At 35.3% G+C, this 19,302-nt stretch overlaps 1 long non-coding RNA gene across 1 annotated transcript in view; it reads left to right on the forward strand.

The window, feature by feature from the left end:
• LOC118003211 overlaps positions 1-17,794 on the forward strand; it is a 91,223-nt gene extending 73,429 nt beyond the window's left edge. The window contains exon 3 of the long non-coding RNA XR_004677289.1: positions 17,768-17,794. This is a non-coding gene — a long non-coding RNA (uncharacterized LOC118003211). The remainder of the gene's footprint in view (positions 1-17,767) is intronic.
• Positions 17,795-19,302: the final 1,508 nt, after the last annotated feature.

The raw sequence follows: 19,302 nt of genomic DNA on the forward strand, positions 1-19,302 counted from the left end.
AAGTTTTATTTAAGTTCTAGTTAGTTAACATATAGTGTAATACTGGTTTCAAGAGTAGAATTTAGTGATTCATAACACCCAGTTGAGCTTTTTTTCTAAAAACTTAAACCTATCTTAGGCTTAATGTTTGCCCGCCCCCCAAAAAATGTTGCTGTGAAAACTCAAAACTAACTTACTTAGATTCTCAAAGCTTTAAGTTTTGTAAACTGCCATGACCCCTACCTCCTGACCCTTTTGAGATGATTCTCAGAAGAGTCAATTATATCTTCACATTTTGTGTGTTGAAATAAATTTAAGTAAAAATTAAGTTTGAATGACTAAACTCTACAGCCAATAACTGATGGAATCATGACCAAAATCTGGATCCTATCAAATGTCATATTTGAAGGGAATGAAACATTAATAGCAAGAGGAAATGGACTGTAAGATCAGAATTTGGCAAAACTGAGGTAAAAAAAAAATGGGGAAAAAAAGAACCAAAACATTTTTTAAAAGAGTAGTTTTGAGAATTTATGTATCTTTTCCTGTAAAAACAAAAAACAAACAAAAAAACAGAAGGGACTAAAAGTCTATAGCTTGTCATAATGGCTCTGATTATTATTGATTTATGTAATTTCTACTTCAACAGAAAAAAGGTTTTAAAAGATTTTTATAACTAATAGACAAGCATTTTAGATTCAAATCACATATACTGTATTCATCTCCTATACATATAGTCTTACATACTGTGGCAGGTGGTTAAAGATTATTCTACTGACTTCCTACCTATGGATACATAGCATTATATTTTTTATTTTCTTATTTTTTTATTTTTTTGAGCTTTTTTTATTTGCACGCGAGAGAATGAGAGACAGAGTGCATGAGAGGGAGGAGGGTCAGAGGGAGAAGCAGACTCCCTGCTGAGCAGGGAGCCCGACGTGGGACTCGGTCCGGGGACTCCAGGATCATGACCTGAGCCGAAGGCAGTCGCTTAACCGAGTCACCCAGGTGCCCGATACATAGCATTATAATGCAGACTTGCTTTTATTTCTTTCAAACACCCTCAAATCCCACAGGGCAGAACAAAATATTCAGTGGTTGGTCCTTATTGTATTTGGCTTTATAATCACCACCACTTACACTCCTCATTTAAAGGAGTACCAATAAAAAGACAATGCATAAATATCGGAGTAATTAAATGTTTTATATATATTTTTTTTATTTGAGAGAGAGAAAGAGATAGAGAGCATGAGAGGAGGGAGGTTCAGAGAGAGAAGCAGACTCCCTGCCGAGCAGGGAGCCCAATGCGGGACTCGATCCTGGGACTCCAGGATCACGACCTGAGCCGAAGGCAGTCGCTTAACCAACTGAGCCACCCAGGCACCCAATGTTTTATATTTTTAATAATTTACATTGATTTCTCCTTTCTTAGAAAAAGAAATAAGGTGCCTGTTGTTTCTTAAGATCCCAAATGACTATTGTTCCATGATACACACACTTGCTGAAATGGTCCTAAACTTGGAGTTATGTGCATAAATTTCTGGTCTTTATTAAACCCATTAAAAGGCGTTTAGCTCAAAGATACATAAATGACTCCTGCTAGCCATTTCATTCCCTTCAAATAGGACATTTGATTGGGGATCCAACCTAATTATACCTCAGTCTAAAATGAGATTTATAATTTTTGTTTCTTGGTTTATGATTGTGAAAAATAATCCCAAATTTTGCCCCCCAAAAAGAGAGACCAGATTTTGGTCATGATTCCATCAGTTATTGGCTGTAGAGTTTAGTCATTTAAACTTAAGTTATAATTCAAATAAATTTGAAGTAAAAATTATCTGGTCTTCACAACACTGTGAGATAGGTACTGTTTCCACAAATGTGCAGACAAGAAAAATTGAAACACAAGGGGTTAAGAACCATTCTCAAGGCCAAATAGCTAATAGCTGTCGGAGCTAAGAGATGAATCCATAGAACCTTACATGCACTTAATCACTGCCCTGAGCTAATATTTTAGGACGCAGATAAGGCAAAATGGTGAGTGGAGATAATTCTGAATCATTTCATTAAAATTCTTTCACCCTGGGGCAAGGGGATATTCAAGCATCCTTGACATATACCTTTATATATGTACCATACTAGAGCCCTATTAATGTCTGCAAAATAGCAATAGCTACAGTTTCATTTAATGGTTTTGTTACAAGGAGTGATGGTTAGAGAAGGAAATGGGCCCTAAGAACATTTAAAAATTAGGAAATATAATACTTGAAATCAAAGCTCCTAAAAATAATACCACTAGGTCATCAATTTATCAATTTACTATTGTGTGTTTAGCCCAGTACCCTCAAAGAATATGATCATTTTTTATAAGCTTTAAGTACCTCACTTTTAAAGATCATTAGAAAGATAAAAGATTTTTGTTATAATGTCAATGTAAAAGTAATCTAACTTCCTAGAAACTATCCCATTGGAAAAGTAAAGAATGATTTGTTCTTGTCACAGTCAGGATACACTGAATTTTATTTTAATTTCTCAATCAATGACACAAGTGACTCCAGGAATTATTACAAATAAAGTCTGTAAAATTACAGGGCTCAAACTCATCGGTAAATACAAGAATAAGTTTATAGAAATCACTTCTTTGTGATTTATCTGTTTCAGATTGAAATTGTTTCATCATTTGCTTTTTAAAAAAATTTTTTATTGTTATGTTAATCCCCATACATTACATCATTAGTTTTAGATGTAGTGTTCCATGATTCATTGTTTGTGCATAACACCCAGTGCTCCATACAGAATGTGCCCTCCTCAATACCCATCACCAGGCTAACCCATCCTCCCACCCCCCTCCCCTCTAGAACCCTCAGTTTGTTTTTCAGAGTCCATCGTCTCTCAGGGTTCGTCTACCTCTCCACTTTCCCCCCCTTCATTCTTCCCCTCCTGCTATCTTCTTTTTTTTTCTTAACATATATTGCATTATTTGTTTCAGAGGTACAGATCTGAGATTCAACAGTCTTGCACAATTCACAGCACTTACCAGAGCACATACCCTCCCCAGTGTCTATCACCCAGTCACCCCATCCCTCCCACCCCACCCCCCACTCCAGCAACCCTCAGTTTGTTTCCTGAGATTAAGAATTCCTCATATCAGTGAGGTTATATGATACATGTCTTTCTCCGCTTGACTTATTTCGCTCAGCGTAATACCCTCCAGTTCCATCCACGTCATTGCAAATGGCAAGATCTCATTCCTTTTGATGGCTGCATAATATTCCATTGTATATATATACCACCTCTTCTTTAGCCAATCATCTGTCGATGGACATCTTGGCTCTTTCCACAGTTTGGCTATTGTGGACATTGCTGCTATAAACATCGGGGTGCACGTACTCTTTCAGATCCCTACTTTTGTATCTTTGGGGTAAATACCCAGTAGTGCAATTGCTGGGTCGTATGGTAGCTCTATTTTCAACTTTTTGAGGAAACTCCATACTGTTTTCCAGAGTGGCTGCACCAGCTTGCATTCCCACCAACAGTGTAGGAGGGTTCCCCTTTCTCTGCATCCCCGCCAACATCTGTCATTTCCTGACTTGCTGATTTTAGCCATTCTGACTGATGTGAGGTGGTATCTCACTGAGGTTTTGATTTGGATTTCCCTGATGCCGAGCGATATTGAGCACTTTTTCATGTGTCTGTTGGCCATTTGGATGTCTTCTTTGGAAAAATGTCTGTTCATGTCTTCTGCCCATTTCTTGATTGGATAGTCCATCAAAATCCTAAAGGAGAACACAGGCAGCAACCTCTTCGACATCATTTGCTCTTAATGTACACTAGGTTATTTGGCTTTTTCTCCCACATAAACTACACAGATTTGTAAGATATCTTCTGCAGAACATGTCACAATTAAAAAAGCATCTCCATACACTTTCTTTGGAGACATGTATGTATTTCTTTCAGTATGAGACCTTAATATTCATGCCTTGAGGATTTATTACTACAACCATTTCAATCAGAAATATAATATCTTTTCATTTCTTTAAATCCTTTATTATTACTTTCTTTCAAGCCTATAATAAACTTTATGATTATTGTTCTCTAAGAGGCATTTTCTGGTTATCTCATTGATACTGTAGCCAATACTGGCCACTCCACATATCTTAAGCATTTATTGATTTAAAGGTATCATTCACCAAAACTCTTTAAATTTTAAAATTAAACTTTACAATACTGTACTCACTGAAAAAATAAACAGTATCTCCATCCATAAGGTATCCTACTGGACAGAATGCAGATGCAGCCCATCCGTTTGTAGAACTGTCAGTGATAACCAATTAGTTAACAATGCTTTGGAGGAGGATTTTTCTTCCATTGAAAAATTTGATAACACAGTCAGCTAACTGCATCTTTGTATCCAGGATTTTTTAATGGAAAGGGTAATAGGTATTGATGTATTTTGACAGCTTTCCCAATGGTAAGCAGAAGAATAATAAAGTCAGAACAGCAATTTTGCAGGAATATGTGGAAAATTGTTCACTGAGTGAGAATGAGGAGAGAGAAAACAAGTTGTTTTTCTAAACTAAATGATAAGTTCATGTGTAGCAAACTGAATATTTATATATTCCTGTATATTTATATTAAATGCCCCAATAGTAGATGAAAAAACACCATGCCAGAAGCTTTGGAGGGATATAAATTTGGGTAAGAAAACTCCTTTTCTAGACTCTAGGAGTCCGTGGTCCAGAGGCTGAGTTCTGAACACAAATAATTAAAATACCAGTAGAATTCAGCAAGTAAAACTGATAGCTTCTCTTCACTTAAACTTTGAAATTTGACTATTGTGCATAGGTCACAAATAAGAAGGTAAGAAAACACTGAGAGTTCATAGGAAGAGAATATCCCATCATCCTTAGGGAGAATTCAAAGTAGGAGGCACATGGACTCACCGAGCCATGAGTACTTCACAGAGAGAAAAAGATGCAGGAGCAAATAGAAAATGAAGAAAAACACTCATTGAGTGAAACAAGTGTTTGCTGAAAGGCAAAATTGTTGAATTTGACTAAACATGTCAAGTGCCTGAAGGGGCTACTTACTGTGATGTGAAGAGCATTCATGTTATGGGCAGATAATAGAAGGCCTTCAATACTTAAATGAATTAAAGGCTTTAAGCAGATATATGTACTATAGTTTCAGCAAATAGCTAGATAGTCTCACCTGGCAGGTAGGCCTGGAGATAGTGATTTGGGGATTATACACCTAGAAATGATAAATAGACATAGAAATGGTACATAAAGAAGGAAGAAAGCATTGAAGAAAAGAGAGAAGGGCTCAGAATAGGTTTATGGTAAACACTTATTGTAAACGACAAGAATAGAAAAAGATACAGAAAGAAGAGGTAACTAATGATCAGAGAGGTTGAAGGAGATGGTATTGGAGAGTCAAGAAAAGACAGCATGGAAAACAGGTTGGCAAAAGATGAAATACTCCAGAGAAGTCATTAGACACTTTCCAGAAAGTAGTTTCTGAAGAATGGTGGGAAAAGAAAGACAATTGTGTGTGGAAAAGAGAAAGCTACAAATGGTTCCTAGTCTCCCAGGTATTTTGTCAGAAAAAAAAAAAAAGACAGTAGAAGAAACTGGAGTATTTTTAGGCTGGAAGAGTCCTTAGATGATCCAGTGGGGAGAGATTGATGATGCAATGAAAGATAAATCACAAGAGGGATAAATGGGAATATAACAAAAGCACAGGGACATGGTCAAGCTCATGAGAGAAGGAAGACCTTTTCTTCTGAGAAAGAATATGAAATAGAAATAATAAATACACAGATATATTTTTAAAAAGGGGAGGATAGAATAGGGCAGAATATACTTCATTGCCTTTGATTTTAAAAATATGAGATGAGATACTTTGTTGTCTATGTATGATGAGAACCGATATAAGTTTGGTTATGCAAAATTCTAAACTCACCATAGTTAGCAGGGAATAAAAAGCTTTCTGAGAAATAAAAATATGATTGTTCTGATGTGGATCAAGATAAAGTTGACTAATATGCCTTTATAGTGGACTTTATACACGTGGTTAATAATATTCTTAAATACAGCTGTCCAGCTTGGACATGTAGTATAACACATGGAAGGTGGAGATTATTTGAGGTAATGTTGGTAATCCTAATAAGTCTGGAGATATCAAGTCAAAGAGATAATATATTTGATAATGCTAAGAGTTTCTTTGAATGGTTATGATAAAGATTCCATTTTAGCAAAAGTAGAGCAATAGAATTGTGCAAATGGGAAGCTAAATTCATAGTGAGGATGAGAAGTAAGTTCCACAGAAGTGAAAGAAATGAAGGAGCTGGGATAACAAGTAATAAATTAGAAAATAGAAATTCATCTACAGTTCTGTGCACTTCATAGAATAGCTAGTTTAAAGGTAAGCAAAGAGCCAAGCAGGTGGCCACAACATATAAAATCACCTTATGACTTATGATATCCCTGGTGATAGAACTGGCTGGGGTGTAGTTACTTAGAGGATATATAACCTCAAAAGTGACTCATGTCCTGCCAGATACAAAGTGTCTTTAGAAAATGGTTAAGTTATGGTGAATGTATTGATACATTTTTGGGGGGGGTGAGTGATTAGGAGGAAGTTCGACTGCCAAGTAGATATTCTTAGGTATCAAAACAGGGACTAGGTAATAATGAGGTGGTTCAATTTAAAATTTATCTCCAAAACCCCTTTGAAGGGGTAAAAAATTGCCTTCTGTGATTTCTTTCTGTATCCAAAAATAGCCCACTAACTGTGAATCCCAGTTTAGAGCTTTGTATACATGGGGGAGGGGAGGAATGCAAAACTGTCCTGCAAATAAAATAGAAAAAGTTGTTGGTCTGTACATCTGAAATAATAGATACAGCCTAGTGATTGTAAAATATAGCACTGCATGGAAACATTTTGTTTTGGAGTGTTTTGGTTTCAATTATATGGGAAAACAGTATGCATTTTGGAAAGTGTGTCAAAGCAATGAAAGCTTCTTCATAACAGAAACAGGAAATTGCCTGACAAAGTGAAACATTTTAATGATGTCAACTTTTCTGAAGCAGAAACTAGTCATTGTTAAAATAGAGACAATTTATCTTTTAATTCAGTAATAATTCTAGTCCATTTTAAACTGTATTCTTTCATAATTCTAACAATAAAAGGTAGTTTGCTGAATATTACTTAAAAAGAATATTTCTTTATCTTCTATTGCATTTTTACAGCAAGGAACATTTAACACAGTTATCTTTGGTGAATTATACAAAATTAGTATTTTACCATTCCAAAAGTCACACACATTTTGGTCTCCATTCAAGATACTTGAGAGCAGCATGAAATTAAAATCTTAGTAATAGAAGACTACTTCAAAATGGTGGGGAATCCAGAAAAAAAAAAAAGATAGGCTTGAACAAATTGCATGAAATAACAACTTAGAACAAATTACATAAAATAATTTAATAAACAACCAGCATGATATTTTGGTGACGTAATCTTGAAAAAGTAATTTTGGTAGAGAGAAGATGCACACAGCAACTCATAGATCTAATAAACTTAGTTTGTAGCTTAGATTCCAAATTCCATTTATGGAAATTGGATTCCACCTCTAACATTGAATTAGTGAATATATGGATATGTAAACAAGGGATTAAGCAGAAGAACTTAAAAGTTTATAAGAATTAGCTCTCAAAATCAAGGATCTGTATGCATTTAATCATGTAACAAGTATATAACATCTGCTATACATCAGACACCATGGTGGCCCAGAAGCTACAAAATTTAGTAATCCATGAATTCTACCTTCAACTTGCTCATATTTTAGTAAAAGAAAAGGCAAAGAAAAAATAGGTATGAATTTCTGTTTAGATTCCTGTTTCCTTTTGTTATATTTATACTAATGTGCATATAGAAAATACACTACATTGTGAAGATAAAATACCAGATACATATAAAACAATACAATGTAGAAATTACATCCATAGATTTAAACTGCTGAAAGTCTGGCCTCAACTTCCACGTCCATTGGTAACTAGTTTTAAGTTACTTTAGGTTTCTCATCTTTAAAATAGTATAATAGTGTCTACCTCACAGAGTTGTTTTAATAAGGGTTAAATGGGATAATGTGTTCAGCACACATATTAAAGCACATTTGGTATTAATAATCACTTGATAAATGTTGGTTAAATAATAATCGTTATTTAAAGTAGAGGTAAGTGTAGAGGTAGCCTTTTTTATGTTACAGATGATGGAGTATGCCAAGCAGATTATGAAGGTGTTACTGTGCAAAAAATCCATGTAGAAAAATAATATGGCAAATGTGGTAACATTCTTGATAGCCCCTTTCTATCAGACTTTAAAAACTGGAGTTACTCCCCTCTTCTTCCTCAGTACTTTCTTTCTAGGACGCTTCAGTTATTTCCTTGGTCATAAGTGACATCTAAATCTTTAATATTTCCAAACCTATCTCTAATGCAAACTTTGAACTCCAGGGTCAAATATATAACTTCTCACTACCCAGGTCATTAACTGGCATCAATATCTACACAGTAGCTCAAGCCAGAAGTCTGGCAATCATCCTTAATGGTTTCCTTTCCCCATTCTCCATGGCCATACATCAGTAGTCTTCTTGATACCTGATTTTATCTCCGAAATGTATCTCCACGGTGACTCTCCTCTCTTTTGGCTTACTTCAATAGTATCCTTGTTTTCACTCATTTCCTTCCAGTCCTTCCACAAAGAAGCCAGTCCTTATCTTTTACAAACACAAATTGAATTGTGTAACGCCCCTACTTGAAATGTCTGGTGGTCTCATTGTAGCTAATAAAAAATCACTACCAATTACCAGACTAACATCCAATAAGATCTGTCTCCTGCCAAATTTCCAAACTTATTTCTCTCCCTTACAGAGGTTCAGGCACATTGACCATCTGAGTTTTGTGAAATAGGCAAGAGCTTCCCCTGCCAGAGATCCTCTGCCTGGAGTTCTTTGTACACAGTCTTCACTGGAGTAGCTCCTTCTAGAGTGTACAGTGTTTATTTAAAATATACCTGGCTCAGAGTAAACTTCTTAGCCATCTTGTTTTAAGTATATTTCCTGTCTCCAGGTTATTCTGTCTCATAATACTCTTTTTTTAAATTTTATTATGTTATGTTAGTCAGCATACAATACATCATTAGTTTTTGATGTAGTGATCCATGATTCATTGTTTTCATATAACATCCAGTGCTCCATGCAGTACGTGCCCTCCTTAATACCCCTCACCAGGCTAACCCATCCCCCCACCCCCTTGCCCTCTAAAATCCTCAGATTGTTTCTCAGAGTCCATAGTCTCTCATGGTTCATCTCTCCCTCCAATTCCCCGCCCCCTTCATTTTTCCCTTCCTTCTCCTAATGTCCTCCATGCTATTCCTTATGTTCCACAAATAAGTGAAACCATAGGATAATTGACTTTCTCTGCTTGACTTATTTCACTTAGCATAATCTCCAGTCCCATCCATGTTGATGTAAAAGTTGGGTATTCATCCTTTCTGATGGCTGAGTAATATTCCATTGTATATATGGACCACATCTTCTTTATCCATTCATCTGTTGAAGGGCATCTCAGCTCTTTCCACAGTTTGGCTGTTACAGACATTGCTGCTATGAACATTGGGGTGCATATGGCCCTTCTTTTCACTACATCTGTGTCTTTGGGTTAGTCCCCAAACCAGGCAAAGACCCCATCAAAAAGGAGAATTTCAGACCGATATCCCTGATGAATATGGATTCCAAAATCCTCAACAAAATCCTAGCTAATAGGATCCAACAATACATTAAAAGGATCATCCACCACGACCAAGTGGGATTTATCCCCAGGATGCAAGGTGGTTCAACATTCACAAATCAATCAATGTGATAGAATACATTAATAAGAGGAGAGAGAAGAACCATATGGTCCTCTCAATTGATGCAGAAAAAGCATTTGACAAAATACAACATCCTTTCCTGATTAAAACTCTTCAGAGTATAGGGATAGAGGGAACATTCCTCAAGTTCATAAAATCCGTCTATGAAAAACCCACAGCGAATATCATCTTCAATGGGGAAAAGCTGAGAGCCTTTCCCTTAAGATCAGGAACACGTCAAGGATGCCCACTCTTGCCGCTACTGTTCAACATAGTACTAGAAGTCCTAGCAACAGCAATCAGACAACAAACAGAAATAAAAGGTATTAAAATTGGCAAAGAAGTCAAACTCTCTCTTTTCGCAGATGACATGATACTTAATGTGGAAAACCCAAAAGAATCCACCCCCAAATTACTAGAACTCATACAGCAATTCAGTAATGGGCAGGATACAAAATCAATACTCTTTTTTATTTTTAAAGATTTTAATTATTTATTTGACACAGAGAGATACAGCGAGAGAGGGAACACAAGCAAGGGGAGTGGAAGAGGGAAAAGCAGGCTTCCTGCGGAGCAGGGAGCCCGATGCGGGGCTCGATCCCAGGACCCTGGGATCATGACCTGAGCTGAAGGCAGCCGCTTTAAGACTGAGCCACCCAGGTGCCCTCATAATCCTTTTTCCTCCAGAGTAACTCTTAATCTTAAGACAATATTTGATTTTTTAAAACCACTAAGATTCTATGCCACCCAATTAATAACATATTCATTCATTCATTTATTCATTCAACAAATATCATTTGAACTGCTACCATGTACTCAGCATGGTTATATGATATAATCCATGTTTCAGAGAGTTTATTAGAGCAGATATATACAGATGAATTGCAAAGGGCAAGAGTAGAGGTAGGAGAACTTGCTGCTATTACATAATGCCAGGTGTGCAGTGCTGGTTGCTTTGCCTAGACTGGTTGCAATCAAAGATTCAGAGACATGGATGGGTTTAATCTACTGACTAGGGTAGGACAAATAGGAATTGCTGATGGAATGAATGTGGAAGTAAGAGAAAGAAAAGAATGAAAAATTACTCCAAGGTTTTTTACTTCAGCAATTGAATTGATGGTAGTGTCAAAACAGAGAATGAAATTGGTTTGAAAGAAGGTGTCATGGGGCGCCTGGGTGGCTCAGTTGGTTAAGCGACTGCCTTCGGCTCAGGTCATGATCCTGGAGTCCCTGGATCAAGTCCCGCATCGGGCTCCCTGCTCAGCAGGAAGTCTGCTTCTCCCCCTGACCCTCCCCACTCTCATGCTCCCTCTATCTCATTCTCTCTCTCAAATAAATAAAATCTTAAAAAAAAAAAAAAGAAAGAAGGTATCATGATTTCCATTTTGTACTTGTGAAGTTTGATAGGCTTTTTGACGTACAAGTGGAAATAACAAATTGCACTTAAAAATATATATTGGAAAACTGTGTGGGAAGTTTAGGGTAAATATAAATTTGTTTGTTATCAGCATGGAAATGGTACCAAAGCCATGACATTAGAGAAAATATTCTAAGGAGAAAGTGTAAAAGTGTGATAATAATCCTCCCTAGCACTTACACAGCACTTAAGTGTCAAGCACTATCCTAAGCATTCTGTTTATATGATCTCACTTAATACAGTAACTCTATGAAGCAGGTACTATTAATACCCCCATTTTACAGATAATAAAACTGAAGCACAAAAGAATAAGAGACTTGCCCAAAGTTGCACAGCTAATAAGTTAAATCTGGAATTTGCACACAGGGTGTCTGTTTCCAAATTTCATGAGTAGATAAGAAGAGTCCCAAGATGAAGTTATCAGAAGATTGAGGATTAGTATCACCAAAAATTGAAAAAGAGGTACAGGAGTAAGAAAGAATGAAAAGACAGGGTCCTGGAATCAAGTTCCGCAGCCAGCTCCCTGCTCAGGGGGAGTCTGCTTCTCCCTCTCCCTCTGCCTCCCCTCCCCCTGGTACTCACTCTTCTCTCTCTCTCTCTCATGCCTCATGCTCACTCTCCCTCTCTCTCCCCAATAAATAAAAAATCTTAAAAAAAAATGAGAAGTAGACAAAAGGAAACTCAGGACATAGTAGTGTCGCCATAGGGATGAATTTTCTTCAAAGGAGGGAGGAGTCCACATTGAAATCTGCTGAGAAATGAAGTAAGATACAGACTGAGAAACATCCCCTGAATTTGGCAAAAAGGAAAATGTTGAACATGGAGACTGCCTCGCAGGTGAGTATTTGAAGACCAGATTATTGCAGAGACCGTTACATAACAGTGATGTTAAGGCATGTGATTATGTAGAAAGAATAAATAAATAAATGTAAGAATGTACTTTGGTAATATGGGAGCACCAAGAGAGCATGAAAAATGAAGTTAGAGAGGTGTTAAGTACCCCATCACAAAAGCCCTTATTTTTCTGGGTCTCTTCATGGAAATAATTGCAGTAGTTGCTGTTTTGCAAGCAAATGTCTCTATTATTTCAGAATGGCATATGTTGCAAGGAAATCAGACCATCATTTATAAAGTGCTTGGGAATATGTAATAAATGATTATATTTGGAAATTTTAATCTCTCATTTTTCCATATCAAATTTTTGTTAATAGAGAATTAATAACTCTTCACATGTAGATTTTTTTTAAAACTGAAGCTAAATTGACATATAGTGAAATGCATGGATATTAAGTGTCTCATCTATAGCTTTTGATTTTGTTATTTATCCTATTGTGTCAGAAATGTTGAGTAATCCACACTGTAGCCAATCTAATGTCTGTTCAAAATTATTTTTCAACTATGAATCTCTAAGAACTTGCCACAAAAAGAAAAAGAAAAAATGTCATCAAATTTGGGAACAGAGTAATTAACACTTTGAAATCTGTAAGGGCTGTGCAAATATGAGTTACTAATATAAGGTAACATGTGCCAAAATCACTTTTATAATAAACCTTCCTTCTATGAAATTATGCAAAAACTGTTACTAAACCAGATACACGTATGAAAAAATTTTATGAAAGCATTTAAAAGTAATAAACATCTCCATAGAAAAAATAGCTAAAAATCCCAAAGAAGAAATAAAACTATTATTCACTGATAGATTCTAAAGAAAATTTGGGGGCTTCTTACTATGAATCATTTTTAAAAGTATTCTTGCTAGACCATTACTCTGCTATTGTTTGTCTCTTTGAACTTAAATGGTGGACTATGAGAATGGCATATTTCCACTGACCTCACCCCTGTTGTGCAATGATTAATTGTCATGAATACAACTTAAGATCAAGCCATGGGAAACTTGTCTTCTCCCATCTAATTTGATTAATGAGTTTTATGTCTGGGATGCATTGTGAAGAAGTTAAAACTACCTGAGGCAAAGTACACCTATGGTATGTCTCACATGAACTTTTAGGGAAACAGAAACAATCCTGAACATAAAAATTCCATACTTAAGTGACAAGATCATCTCTCCAAGGTAACTTTATATATGATCATAAAAGATTATAATATCTCTATATTCTGAAAATAATAATTAATAAATACTATTTATTTTCTTTCCAAAAGCTATTAACATACTCCAGTAACCAGTGAGAGACTGATGCTTCTTTGAATTGGTATCTTTATAAGCCCAATAGTATCAATCTTTCAGAAGTAATAAAGGTCATTCAGGTATTGACATTGTCAGTCATGAGACCATGCAGTCCTTACTTACATAAGCAGTAGAATTCAATTTATGACATTTAACTTGAGAATAGCCCATGACAGCTTTTTGGACTCTAATGATTAAGTAAAAAATATAATAAACTCTTAAAACAGTCAACTGAAAGTAAAGAAAAGCTTCAGTGATTTTTTTTTAATGTCAATACAGAACTACAAATAATGGACAAATAGGGTAAATTATTTTTGTCATATTGTGGACAAAACCCCTATTAGCATTAAAACTACAGTACTCACTTTTTAAACATATGACAATTAACCTTCATTTGTAGAGATCAGATACTTTTCTGACCTAAATTTACATATTTTCCTAATATATTCTTTATAATTTGAACATTGAAACTCTTTTGACATTTACTTGTACAATAAATTTTCTTCAAATTTTCTTCCAAATTTCCAGTCTAACCAACATTTGTGTGTATCAGAATTTAACATTTTAGTCTCGTCATTCACAAACATGCATCTTTTATTATTCACTTCTATAGAAACAAAATGGAGAACACAAAATATTACTAGTCCCTAATACGTTCTCCCTTAGGCATTGGATTGTAATATAATTATATCCAGAAATAATGACCATGGTGAGTTTCCTAGGACTGCCAAAACAAATTACCACAACCTTGCATGGCTCAAAGCAACAGATACTCATTATCTCCCAATTCTAGAGGCTAGAAGTCCAAAATCAAGTTGTTGACAAGACTGGTTTCTCTCCAGAGGCTCTAGAGGAGGATCTTTCCTTGCATCTTCCCAGCTTCTTGTGGTTGCAATCCTTGACATTCCTTGGCTTGTGGATGTATCACTCCTATCTCTGCCTCTGTACTCTCATGGCATTCTCCAGGTGTCTGTGTCCAGATTTCCGTCATCTTATAAGGACTCCACTCATCCATTATGACCTCATCCTAACTTGTTTACATCTACAGTTACCCTATTTCTAAATAAGGTCACATCCACAAGTACTGAGATTTAGGATTTAACATATCTTTTAGGGGAACACAATTCAGTCACCAATAATCCCCTACAGTAACTAGTCCTAAAATCCATTTTCTATTACTGCAAATCATTATTATTTATTAATAGTTGATTTCATACCTATAAAATATTTACTTTATTAATAACTGAGCCAATATATTTATGAAAGAAAATAGCTCCATGACAAAGTGAATTTTTAGTCATGTTTTATAACATCAATGAACACAAACCTTGGCCACTTTTTTAATCCTTAACTAACATATCATTAAAAGGTAAATATACTAGGTGTAGGAAAAAGACTATCCTTTGTTTTATATTTTTTCTATTTAATAATTGAGGATATTTCCTTGTTTTATACAATATAAAATTCAAACATGAGCCAAAACTTTAAATCTTTGGCACAATAGAATATGAATTTCAATATAACATCTGTTTAAAGGCAGGTTGTATCTATCTACTTACATAAAATTCATTTGCAAAAACTTTACATAACTTACAATTATATATGCAACATACTTCATATAAAACAAGGATGGAAATTATGACAGAGGGAAAATAAGTGTAAAAAATAACAAAATATACAAAATTTTAAAAATTATACTAGGTGTCTTAATAATTGCTTTGGACCTATCTTCTGATGGGCTATAAATTTTGTTCTTAGCTTGCTGGCAGCTAGGATGAAGAAGGAAACGAACTAAATAATGGGCACTTTTTAAAAAGCAATTATTCAGATTTATTTCTGATAACAAGATTTAAAAAATAGTTTTACTGTTAGTGATCATGAACTTGACAGTATGACTGAATGAACAACAGCCGTAATTTTTCTATAGATGTTACAATTATAACATTAAAGTAATACCTTTTATAGAACCCTTTTTAAAAAATAATTGCCTTCAATTCAGGCCACAGTAGCCAAAAGAATGCAACCCACATAGGAATCTCTCTGAAGGACTGGCATAATCCAAAGATAAAATTTGAAGTGTGTAAGTAATGGAAGGGATTAAATATTTAATACTAAGTTTACAAACATATTTTATTAAAAAACCAAGCTTTAGACAGGTTTTAAAGTGCAGAGAATACAATTATATCTTACAAATTAAAGGCAGTCTGTATGGTTTAACAGGACATTGATTGTCAAAGGTAAAAACACATATAGTTCAGTAATAAAGATATGCAACTGAGTAATAGTTTTTTTCCTGTTCATTTATAGGGTGGCCTACCACAGAAAAATATGCAAATGTGAATAGGAAAATCACAGAAGAATAAATACAAATGTCAAATAAACATATGAAAGATGATTAAATTAATGGTAAAAAGAAATATAAGTTTAAAAAAAAAGAGAGGGTATCTTTTTTTAAAAAAGATTTATTTATTTATTTGAGAGAGAGAAAGCAGGGGCAGAGGGAGAGAGAATCCTCAAGCAGACTCCCAGCTGGGCACAAAGCCCAATACAGGGTTTGATTCCAGGGCCCTGAGATCATGACCTGAGCTGAAATCAAGAGTCAGACACCTAACCAACTGAGCCAACCAGGTGCCCCAAGAAAGGGTATCTTAGCTCATCATCAGGTTAGCAAGAATTAAAAAGTTGATCTCCAGTATGTCTATTACATAGGGAAATAAGTACTATGTTGTATCAAATATGAGAGTATAAATTGAAAAGTCAGTTTGACAGAATCTATACAAACTAGTAAACTCTTTTTTTTATGCACCCTAGGTGAAAATCCACACATACACACTAGAGGACATATACAAGGATGTTCATTTCAGAATTGTACCACAAAATTGTAATTAACCTAAATGTCTATCAGTAGAGGTATGGCAAAGTATTATCTATCTGCCTGTGCAGCGGTCAAAATAAATAAAGTAGAACTATGTGCACTGATAAAAGACTTGCAAGGTATCTATCTACCTATCTATAATCTATCTTTCATTTAGTAGGCTCCACACCCAGTATTGAGCCCAGTGCTGGACTTGAACTCACGACCCTGAGATAAAGACATGAGCTGAGATCAAGAGTCAGATTCTTAACTGCCTGAGCCACCCAGATGCCCCTCAAGATATATTTTTGAGCAAAAAAATAGCAATTTGGTAGTACTGTTTTTTTCTGGAAATAAATATTGAGCAGGATCAGTTTGTAAGTCAGAGCTCTGCAAGTTTATAACAATTAAGATCTTATGGACAACATATAGAATGCCTATCTTTTCTTCCTTTATAGTAGAGAGTAGAGAGTCATTTATCCAACTCATACATTAAGTCATATAACATAAAGACGAGGGATCGCAGAACACAAAACTGGTTTACCCCACTAGAACATCTGCCATGAAGCTTCTTGTCAACACTTACTTCACAGGGTAGTAAAAGGTTTTATATAAGCATTAATAACTAAGGCTTTAAATCACATTATTATAGGTTATCCCAAAGGCACTGCCGGCTCATGGAATCAAAGGTAAAGAAAAGGTGTGAACAAACTTATGTTGTTCTCATAGATTTATCCACAAGATGACAGAGTATAGAGAGTATCCATAATAGGATAAGTGCCTGAAGTCGGCCTATCGCTGGTTATAAGATAGAAATACCCAAGGAACCCAGGCTGTAAGTGACAGGCTTTTGAGATGAAAAATCTAATAATCTACTGTAAGGATCATATGATCTTACCCTCTATCAGATGAATTTGCTAAAGAGAGAGGAAGGTGGCCAGCAGAAAAGTATATTATTCTTCAGTGGATCCATACCAATAAGAGAAAAAGTAGGAGACCCCATGTCTAGGACCACAATCAAGGGTGTCACTAAACACCACTGATATTTCCTGGAGCTTTGGGCTTATGGTAATGAATTTATATGACCTCCATCTGACATGAAGTTAGTTAGGAAAATTCTCTTGTGTCATTTGTACCCATGAAGGATTTGGGGGAGTACTATTATAATGACACATGTGATACCCTAAACACCAAGTGGCACAGCTCTAACTGAAACTATGTATGTAAACACAGACTTCCTCATCAAGAGTTAAAGGGATAACAAAGTAAAATAAGAGACTGCATGAATAAAATAAAAGACAAAATTTCTTAAACTTAATAAGCTCCATGTTTTACAAAATCCATAAAATTATAAGTCTTCAAAATTGGACTGTAATATTTTCAGTCAAAGAACCAATATTTGTTTCCATTCTTGTGTCAGGAGTCTTTCTCGTTAAGGAGTCCCATCAGAGGCCTCAAGTGGAAATAACTCAGATGTAAACACCTGTGGCCTAAAAGCATTCCTTTGGCATATCTTTGTGACAAAATCTTCCAGGTAAGTCATGAATGCACCATATGAGAAGGTAGAGAATTTCACTAAGTTTCAGACCTATTAATCAATGAATTCATCCTGTATAACATCTTCTACTGACCGATGGCTCCACAGATGTCCAGGTGCTCTAATGTCTGCTCTCTGAGAAAAATACCCAACAAGGGGCACATTCCAAAGTACAAATTGGAAATTTTGCCTTACTCTCATCCACAATACTACCCAAACCAGTAGGTTTTATTAATTTCTACATGTCCTTAGAACATGTTGAAAGAAATATATATCAAAGAGGAAAAAATTTGATTCAGGAAAATAAAATTAAAAGCATGTTAAAGTTTGAGGGTGTGGTTTCCTCTCTAATCATATGCAACTCCCATTAATGAGTCAAATTCATGGAAGTGATTTTCACAGAAACTGTCCAAATCAAGGAAGAACCTGAGGACATTTTAAAGAACTGAGATAGTTCTATATTGATGCAGCAAACAAAATAATAATGTGGTTACTGATGGAGGTGTGACAATAATAATTTCATATGCAAAAGCTCTAACTTATCAAGGGCTAAGTGCCTGACATTGTGCAAAAGCACCTGATACAGTTTTGCTCCTCATAACAACCTTGAAAAGTGGATGTTACTTTTTTCATGTCATTTACAGCAAGAAGTTGGAGCTTAGCAAAGTGTCAAGCCTGACCTAAGTTCATAAGGGTAATAATGTTGATTCCAGGATCAAACCCAACCATCCTGGCTCCAAAGTTTGCGTTCTTTAAAAAATACAGAGTTGCTAAGGGAGGTTTTAAATCACATGTCTCTAAAAGACCATTCAAACTTAGTCTTCTTGGTACAGGCTTTCAGAAATTCATGATATGAATATTGATCGGTTACATACTTTCTGCCAGTCTGTTCTGGGTACTCAGAATCTTAAACATCCAATTCAGGCCAGAGAACAATTTGAACTTGACAAAAACTAGTCCTATGTGAGTGCTTGTAGTACAGGAAAAGCTATTCACTTTTATTTTTAAAAAGCTGGAAAATGTTAGCTATTCTAAGTAGGTATGCAGAACAATATGATCGCTTTGTAACCTTGCAGAGGCACCATGATTAATATTTAGTGCTTTAAGGAAAATATATCCATTTAAAGTGATATAGCATTCCAATCAAGTAGTACAATGAAGTTAAAAGAGGGAAAGCATAATAAATATTGTCATTCCTGAAGTTTAGTAGAACTTTCCTATTTTTTTCAGTTTCACTTTTTATTCCTGAAGGCATTACTTCAGTGTGTATACATTTATGCTAATCATATACCACAGCCATGGGTTCTTCTATCAATATGAAATGTTTTGTACTTGCTGTTTTTGTGCATCTTGTATTGTTATGTGCAATATACAAAATAATGTGTCTAACTATGCCATTTATGCTTTTGAAAGAAAAA

The sequence above is a fragment of the Mirounga leonina genome, unplaced genomic scaffold, assembly GCF_011800145.1.
Source record: "Mirounga leonina isolate KUSES-001 unplaced genomic scaffold, KU_Mleo_1.0 Mir_91, whole genome shotgun sequence".
Lineage (NCBI taxonomy): Eukaryota > Metazoa > Chordata > Mammalia > Carnivora > Phocidae > Mirounga > Mirounga leonina.